The 9966-nt window shown below is 41.7% G+C and overlaps 2 pseudogenes; one reads left to right on the forward strand and one right to left on the reverse strand.

Annotated features, from left to right (window-relative positions):
- Nucleotides 1-750: 750 nt before the first annotated feature.
- Nucleotides 751-2429, forward strand: LOC108692420 (annotated as a pseudogene).
- Nucleotides 2430-5189: 2760 nt separating this feature from the next.
- On the reverse strand, nt 5190-5920 carry LOC108692421 (annotated as a pseudogene).
- Between the last annotated feature and the right edge of the window lie 4046 nt (nt 5921-9966).

The raw sequence follows: 9966 nt of genomic DNA on the forward strand, positions 1-9966 counted from the left end.
AATACATTTCGATAGGCCGCCACACGAACGTTGACTGCTTCTATCTCTGTCAGACGTACGCGAGGAGACCTAAACATCTGATACGCGACAACGCGAACCTGTTGGTCCTGTTCAAACAAGATTGTACCAACTTGAAACACGTTTACAACGATCACGTGAATACCGACATGTATGATGAATTTTGTTTGTTGTGTCGCGATTGTTGGCAAAAAAAATATGGATTTTTAGTGATAGACAAGGATAATGCGCTTAAAGACAGGAGATACAGAAAGGGATACCAAGTTCGCGATACTGTAACGTGACTAGTCGTTGTCGATACTTCGCCAGAGACGAATATGGCTGATGTGCGTGCGCGTGAAAAAATTGCGAGGGAGATCGAAAAGACGAGCGAGTCGAACCTCAAGAAACATCGAGAGAAACTCTAAAAACCGGTAGAATCAAGGAGGACAGGCATTTTAAACCTATTATCATATCTCTGCAGCAGATTGTTGACAACCCCGTGCGCGCAATAAAGAAACAGTCGCGCGACGATGACGCAGTGTCTGCCTTCAAGTGAGAGAAAAGAGGAGGAAGAGGAGGAGAAAAATAAGGAGGAGAAAGAGAAAGCGAGCGAGACGTTCGAGCGTTCCGCGACTCCGCGTAAATCCGATGATCAATCGCATGATCGTGTACAGTCGATAACTTCCACTCCGCGTACCAAAATCGAACTAACGATAGAGTTGGATGTCATTGGATGTCAATGTTTTCAAAATGATGGAAGACTCGCTAGCGACGAAGGTTCAAAATCGGTTGCAAACGTCGGAAGATCGAGAGGCGTTACGAGCCGGCTTGGGTCCACTGGGTCAAAAGTACGTCGAGGGGGCTGTCCTGAGGGGAACGCGAGATAAACAGAAGAGCGATGTAGATTATGTGTACGTTTACCTACACAAGGATGGATTGTTTGGCAATAAACGTTTCGACATGGATGATGCGGACAACATAATTATCGATGGTGTGATGATGATATGTCGGTACACCTGGTCTTTACAAGTTGATTTTCAAAAGAATTCCCGATGATCTTCTTTACACGGAAAACGATATGAACAAGTACAAGAGCATGCTGCTGGCGACGAATATGCACAAACATAAGTATCAATCGCAGGGCCGATTATTGAGCAATAGGGAATACAAGTAATACGTAATCGTGCCGTTGTCGATCAAGAAACAGAAGAAGAAATCTGGAAAAGGATTATCTCATGCAATGATATTGAATGACAACGTGATTGATTACGTGCATTGGGATGATCCCAACGAACTCGTGGATCGTCTACGATTGCTCGACGCTTCGCACCGAGCAGGCAACAACGCTCAACGAGATGTTGTCGACCATCGAGGAACTTCGATGCGATCAGCGAAGCTGGTCTTATTATTAATTAAATCGCGTATAGACGAAACGAGTCAGTGGAGTGATGTTAGTGAGAAAAAAAAATTCTTTTGCTCTGTGTATTACGCATTGAATCATTGAAAAAAAGATTCAGAGAAAAGAAAAAAATTAGCTCCGAGAGACATCGATTCGTCGAGGAATTGCATGCTCCGGCGAGAAGAAATTTTCCGCATAGTTCGAGGATACGACGATCTGTGGCAGGCTGATATCGTCGAGATCCGTACTAAGGCTTCAACAGAGGCCACCACTATATACTCACTGTCATCGATATGTTGAGCAAGTACGCCGTTCAAGAGCAAAGGTGGAAGTGAAACGGCTAATGTTATCGCTGAGATAATTCAAGTGAATGAAAGATGTCCGAAAAATTTACAAACAGATATGGGGAAGGAATTTTACAATGCCAATATGCAGAAAATCTTGAAAAAACACGACGTTAATCACTATTCCATGTATTCGACATTGAAAGCGTCAGTAGTCGAGCGGTTTAATCGCACGCTCAAAAATGACATGTGGAAGATGTTTACACTCAACGGTAATTATAAGTGGATCGACGAACTATCGCGTCTCGTGTCAGATTACAACGCGCGTAAGCATCGGACTATTGGCATGCGACCTGCTGACGTAACTCCTGCGATCACCGAACGATTCTTGGACATGGTTTACAGCGCGACAAAGATGCTGGTCCGTCAAAATTTAAAGTGGGCAATTCAGTACGCGTGAGCAAGTGCAAGATGATTTTTGAGAAGGGTTACACACCAAATTGGACCACCGAGGTATTTACAATCGTTAAGATACAGCGTACCAATCCCGTAACCTATCTACTCGAGGATTATCGCGGAAAATCCGTCGCTGGAGCGTTTTATGAGCATGAGTTGCATCGCGCTACTCATCTGAACGTGTATCGCTGGAGAAAGTACTGCGCCGGAAAGGAGATAAAGTGTACGTTAAGTGGCTAGGATTCGATGGATCGCACAATTCATGGATATACAAAAACAATGTCATTTAATAAAATTTTGATTCATGTATTTTTATTTCTACATATAAAAAAATATATCAATATAAATATATAAACGTATTTTTTTTTTATTATCCTTTTCATCTTCGTTTTGGAATAAACAGATATAAATGTACGATACATGAAATGAAAAATAATAATAATATATAATAAATGATACTACATAAAACATAATAATACTTATATAAATGTAAACAAAAACATTCATTACGTGTAAATTAAAATTAATAGTAGTACATAATAGTAATATGGAGTACATAAAATGTAAAATTGAAATACTAGTAATATAATACTAGTAATAAAATGTTAAAAACATACGATGTATTATATGAAAATATAATAATACTAATAATAAATGCAATTACATAAAAACATGCTAATAATACTTGTAAATGTGAAAAAAAGTGTAAATTACAATAAGTAATATATAATAGTAACATATATTACAAATATTATCCACCAATGCCCCGACGGTAACGTCTCCGTCGAGTCCGGTACGATGTATCGTTTGTCGTCGTATGGTTTCAGAGCGATTTTCGATATCGTGTACACTTCGTGTAATTTAGCTTGCATACACGGCGAATCATTTCGATCTCTTCGTTCAAATACCACGTGTAATCATCGAACGTTATTATTCGCGCTACGACGTTATTCTTTACACTTTTTGTCTTTTTAGTGTCCTTCTTATCGTCCACTCTCACCGTATACATCTTCGCTCTCAGTCCAATGAATTCGATCATTATCGCACCATTATTTTCGTCCTTCATCAAGCCGGGTACTTTTTTGTTCGCGAGAGGCATACTGTACACGTTGTCTGCCGGATAATCGCTCGTGTCGAATTTAGCGATATAGCGTTTCATATTCTTGTAAACATCGTCGCATTCTATATGGTAAATGAGACTGTCCGTATCGGTACATGATCTTGCATTTGTCGCGATACATCGGTGACATGTACTCGTGGTGAAATTCGTACAAGTAGACTTTCGATATGTCGAGTATGCACATACCCGCGGTTTGTCGAACTTTACCTCGAGTTTGCGCATTTCGACGGCGATCAAATTTTCCGCAAAGACACTGAAAATTCAGTTTCGCAATCATTGCCTCCGCACCGTCCGTTCCATTTTGTTATTAATTTTACATCAACGTGATTGCGCACATTCTCCATGGTCTTATCGAATACCGCGTCGTTCATTAGTTTATACAAATTTTTTTCGAAATCGTTTTTTGCGCGCGTTCTAAATTGTGTATTGAGTTCAATGTAATCGCGGAGCCATGGAGATTGAGTGAATTATAGCACCAGGTGGAGCTTTGTTACGCAAAGACCGTGACGAGGACATTGCTGCAGGTTGCGATAGTGGATGACGTAATGCTGCTTATCGTACAACGTCGCTAGAAGTTTATCTTCGCGCTTGCCGGACGGTTTATCGCGTGTTGGGCAGAAAGGTAGATCAGTATGTCGGGCGTAAATGCTGCGGATACTGGAGAATATAACCGGTGGATGAATCCGGAGCGATCGCGCTCACGTCAAAGTTCATAGCGTCTTCGAACCATTGAAATTCGGCGTATGGCAAAGGTTGACACATCGCCCATCCGTACAAATTATTTACATCGTAGTACATCAAGTACAACGACGGTTTGGATCGAACAAACGAACTTGTTATTATCCTGTGCATATCTGCTGGAACATTGACTGAGACCGCGCTCGATAAAGATAATCATATCAATGTCGGTGAGCAACTCGAATCTTACATGCGAATGTTTCAGCATGGCGTCCCACGTGAAACCTGGCAATGTATAATAATACGCGGGATCGAGACAGTAACTCGCGATGCAACTATTGCGGAAATTTTCGAAAATGTCGGCTAATAACAAGACATCAGTTTTCAAGTATAAATCACTGTACTCGCCGAGCGTTCAGATGGAGAATCGCTGCCATACGTTCATGGCGTGAGCGTAATCGCTCTCGGATACGGTATCGCCTGTCAACGAACTGAAAAATAATTCGCGCTGTGGTAAGCGCGTGTCTTGCAATTTTTCAACGCAGTCGATGTATTCGTACGGAAAGACATCTTTTCGTGTGAGAAGATCAAAATCCTCCGCGCTGAACTTGCAAAATTCGAAACGTATAATTTTTAATTTATCTTTGTCGAGATATGACGCCAATTTATCGAGGCTTGTATTTAGAAATTTGAAAGAATCAATGAATCTTAATTTTACACCATTTTTCTGAAAATTCATTTTCATTTTTGTCTTTGGTGCTATCGACATGTTTAGTGAATGAAATATATTTTTCCTTCATTATCGGTAGTATATCTATATGTCCATCGTGCAGTAGCTATTTCCTTAATTATAAAATGGGCATCATAGCCCGATAAATTATGAAATACGATCGGAACATAGAACGAATTTTTAATTTAAGTTACAATTTGAATGCGCTGGTATTTACCGGTGAGATGACAATGATCGCGAACTCGCGTATCGTCCGGCGCGAACAGTTTCTTGCAGATGTGACAACGCGACGCGCTACAGTATGCTTCATTGCTGTTTAGACAACATTTCCATGGGCACATTGGCGGATACAATATTTTTCACGCGATGTGCCAAATCATTGAGTTGTTGAGTTGCGCGAACCACGTTATACAGTCTTCATTGCGACGGAAGTAATACGACAATACTATAACAAAGAAGACGCATCATCGTACGCGCATCGTACGTAATAGCCTATGTTAAATACTTCATGCCGTTGATACGTTATGACGACGCGTCTTCCTTGTCGGATTCTGTCTTACGTAGGACGCACTCCAGATCGGCATAGATGAACGGTACTCGTTCCTGGTTGCTGTAGTTGCCAAATTCGAGTCACTTGTCGTTCTCGCTCGGCAGTTGGATGGCGCAGTCGTTGATCTTCTGGCAGTCCACTTCGTACAATTGCAATTTTTCGCACGAACTGAAGTAATGGAGACACCTATAAATAATAAAGAAATCATTTCTCACTATTTCTTTTTTACTGTTTTTTTTTTGCTTTTCTTATTATACTTACCGATTATACTTATTATACTTACAGAAAAACTTCTTGTTCTTTTTCCTAATAATTTGCGATCTCACGAGACACGACAGGTTCTTGATTCATGCAAAGTTCCGTTGTGTGAATCTTGTAGATACAAGAGACGTGCTTCTTCTTCTTGTCATCGGTAAGTCGCAGAGGAAGGACCTGTCCATTTTCAATACCATACACGTTGACCGACACCGTGTTCAACCATTCGAATTTAGAAATGTCTTTTAAAGTCATTGGAAACTCAATGTTTGTGAGATTCAATATTATCGTATAATGCGGATAGGACGATTCCCGCTCCGTATACTTTTCAGCTGGGTACAGAGCGGCGACCATTGATTACGCATGCATTGTCCGTCGTACGAACATTGATTACCGCTCGTTTCGTCGTTATTTCTCGTGACACTTCGATGTGACATCCCGCGCGCATGGAATGATTTAGTTTATTCACATTGATAGTCAAATTCAATATACATGACAATGCCTACCCGTTGTCGCGTTCCTGGAACTCTTTGAACGATGCTAGGATAGGATGTGCTGTCCGTACCACTCGCGCAAATCGGTGTATCGGTATATCTTGCTGTTCTTTGTACTATGCTGTTATTAGCACGTTTATCCTTCGTCACGAACTCACTGTTGAACGCGGTGTTCACTTTTACACTACCATGTCTTTCTACAGCGTCTTTAGAGCTACATTTCCAACGTCTTCTAAAAACCGCCGCAGCTCGATGTGATTAGAGTTTATTATCGGACCTGTCAATATACGACTCTCGAACACGGCGTCGATCTCTCGCCAGACAAGAAATCGTTCGTTGCTACTCGCGTACTCACCACTCGCGTACTCGCCATCAATGTGTACGAAACGTCGCTCCAATTGCGACTTTGCACCCGCGAGTCGCGCGATTCTCGCCACCGCGGATTGTCCAACGGCGAGGCGCGGACGCTTGGCACGACAAAGTTCTTCGAGCTGCTCGATGCACTCGTCGCATTGTTGCAGCCACGCGAAACACTCCACCAGAATAGCGATTTGCCGCACTACTCCAATAATTCGCGTTCCACTCGCTCGTGGTTTTTCATGTCTTTCCACAGTTTTTAGATCACGTCGCACTCTTCTACGGAGCACTTATTAGGTGTACAACTCTGTTTCCGTCGTTTTTTCCGAAATTCGAGGCTTTATTGTAAAAAATGGTTATACATTTATGATTCAAAGTATTGTCCATCGCTGGCCACTACTTTCTCCCATCTTTCGGGTAGCGTACGAATCTCGCGTCGAAAAAACTGGTCATCTTTTGAGGCTATCCACGAATCGATCCAATTTTTTACTTCTTCATAAGACCGAGATGCTGGTCAGTCAGGCCGTGTGCCATTGATCGAAACAAGGGATAGTCAGAGGGAGCAACGTCTGGAGAATACGGCGGATAGGGTAAGACTTCCCATTTCAACGTTTCCAAGTATGTCTTGACCACTTTCGCAAAATGGGGTCGAGCATTGTCATGCTGCAAAATCACTTTATCGTGTCTCTCGTTGTATTGCGGCCGTTTGTTTTTCAATGCTCGGCTCAATTGCGTTCGATACCGATCGCCTGTGATTGTTTCAGTCGGTCATCGATTGTTTAACAGTTCATAATACACTACGCCGAGCTGGTCCCACCAAATACAGAGCATGACTTTGGAGCCGTGAATATTCGGTTTGGCCGTCGACGTGGAAGCATAGCCGAGAACTCCCCATGATTTTCTGCGCTTGGGATTATCATAATGAACCCATTTTTCGTCCCCAGTCACAATGCGATGCAGAAATCCCTTCCGTCTTTGCCTTTCAAGCAGCTGTTCACAAGCAAACAAACGTCGTTCAACATCTCTCGGCTTCAATTCGTATGGCACCTAATTTCCTTGCTTCTGAATCATTTCCATAGCTTTGAGGCGTTTTGAAATGGTTTGTTGAGTCACTTTCAATGATCGTGCCAATTCTTCTTGATTTTGACACGAATCTTGCTCAAGTAATGCCTCCAATTCTGCATCTTCGAAAACCTTCTCTCTTCCATCGCTATGCCGGTCTTCGATGTCAAAATCACCGTTCTTGAAGCGTTGAAACCACTCACGACACGTTCTTTCACTAATAGCGGCCTCACCATAAATATTTGAGAGCATTCGATGAATCGCCTCAGCCGCAGATTTCTTCATATTTTAACAAAAAATTAAAACCTCCCGCAAAGGGGACGAGAATTTGGCTCGTAAACTGACATTTTCAATCGAGAATAACTTTATGATACAGACACAAATCGACTAATGTTTCTATGGGGTTATGTTGACGGATGCCCAAGTTTATTGTATGACGTCTATGATCTATTTATTTCGACCACCACTTACCGCTAAAGCCATCTATAGGAAAACGGCGGAAGCAAAGTTGTACACCTAATAATAGTTTTTCAATGTGCGCAGAGTGGACACATGCTGCACGGGAATACAATGTACATCGGCTCTCCACATTCCGAGCACGATCATCTGCTGTCTAGTCTATAGAAAGAATAATCTTTATGCTTCCTGACAAGATACATTCCTTTAACGCCAATATTCTGCAAATAAATCATACATGGTGGACATAAAGCTGAGGTATCATACGTTGTATAATAACAATAGATTATGCAGTGTTTAATACGAATGTTCAACGCATTGATTTCCGAAGGCTGCACAAATTTCTCTGCGTGATCCATATTGCCGTCGCTCAACCCAATAAGACATTCAGTATCGTTGGATTGTACTTTTTTGTTGGACGACTCTTGGCCCATTATATTCTCAAAGTTTATTTCCATTTCATCAAGCACTTCGAACACTTCGTCTCTAATATTCGCGTTTTCGATATTCTCGAATTCTATGTCCTTAACGTTTTTGATATTCTCGATTTCTACATTGTCCATTATGTTCCCAAATTCTATTTCCATTATTTCAAATAACTTGTCTGCATTCACACCGTCCATGTCCTCAACGTCCTCTACACGATGATCAACCATACTTTTCACATTATACTTATTGCGATTCGATAATCTTTAAAGGTGCCAACGGCTGAGATGCCGTGTGCTTATGATCCATTATATATTCTATTTGTGACTTCTTTGTCTACTATCCCTATTGAGTCGCAGTAGTGACGACGTGTCATCGATCTTCTTAGAAAAAAAATATCGTTATCGATGCTTCTCTCTTAACGCATCGTGATGTGTCACGATCTCACGGTTCTTCCTAGATAAATACCTTTGTCAGTATTTCTGACCTTGAAAGAAAGAACTATGAGAACACATCAATGATGTGTCACCTAAACAAAATATCTTGTTCGCGTTATAGTGCCGCAGCGTATTTTAGGGTGGACGCAGGGCCTGCGGCGGCCTGAAATGCATTTTAGCACGAACACGGGATCTGCGGTGGTCCGAAACGCATTTTGGAGTGAACGCGGCGGCGGTGAGGGCGACGGCGGCGGCGGCGGCAGCGACGGTCCCCAGTGATATGTGATGCCACAACATAGCGGTATCACGTATCATTATAAACATCGATAGCGCCAGGGACTCCCGCGCCTTTCCCCCCGCGCCTTTCCCCCCGCGCCTACGAATATCCTCCCCCTCTAGCCCCATGGGGAGAACCCTCCCTGTTATATTACTGACATATACATAGAATTTGATTGCAAGGAGAATGTGCCCGCCAATACTACCCCCTATTGCCTCATCATATATGATCGTGTAATCGAGTACTATCCATTGTCCAACGTAGTGCGCATTATGTAAATTGCAAAGTATTTAGCAAGTATTTAGAACTTTAAAAGAGAGAAAAAACCGGGATGAAGCACAGTCTTGAAGAATTGCTCGTCATGGTCATACGAACGTTTGTGGATCTATAAGGATTCGTCGTTAACAAGAAATTTATCATCAAAGAAGTAGCGGTGCTGAAATAGGGAACTGTTCTCATTTTTATGAGTCTCAAGCCATGGAAATTTTTGACAAGATCTTACAGGTCTTGCGCTTCTTGGTTGAGTGCTTATCACGGATTGCTATGGGAGGGCGGTATAGCGAGGCGAAACGCCTGATCACGGCGACTGATTTGAAGATGATGCTATCGTATACGTCAAGAGACGCGAGAAATGAACGTGACTGTGGAATTTGCTTCTGGACGATGAGCGAGAACGCATATACATCAAGACCTTGGATGCAATTTATGAAGACATGGAATTTTTAACTGGATGATTATAATACTATATGATGTGGAAAACATGCAAAAAATTGTATTGCTTTGCAAAATGTATTTAAAATATTTAACTAGTGGTTGCGATGCCAGAATTGTAAGATTCTTTTTAATAAAATGTATGTTATCTCACATTAATATGTTTTTATTTCCCTGACCAGTAGACATTTAAGTATATATATATATATATATATATATATATATATATATATAGAGAGAGAGAGAGAGAGAGAGAGAGAGAGAGAGAGAGAGA

The sequence above is a fragment of the Atta colombica genome, unplaced genomic scaffold (genome assembly GCF_001594045.1).
Source record: "Atta colombica isolate Treedump-2 unplaced genomic scaffold, Acol1.0 scaffold70, whole genome shotgun sequence".
Taxonomy (NCBI): domain Eukaryota; kingdom Metazoa; phylum Arthropoda; class Insecta; order Hymenoptera; family Formicidae; genus Atta; species Atta colombica.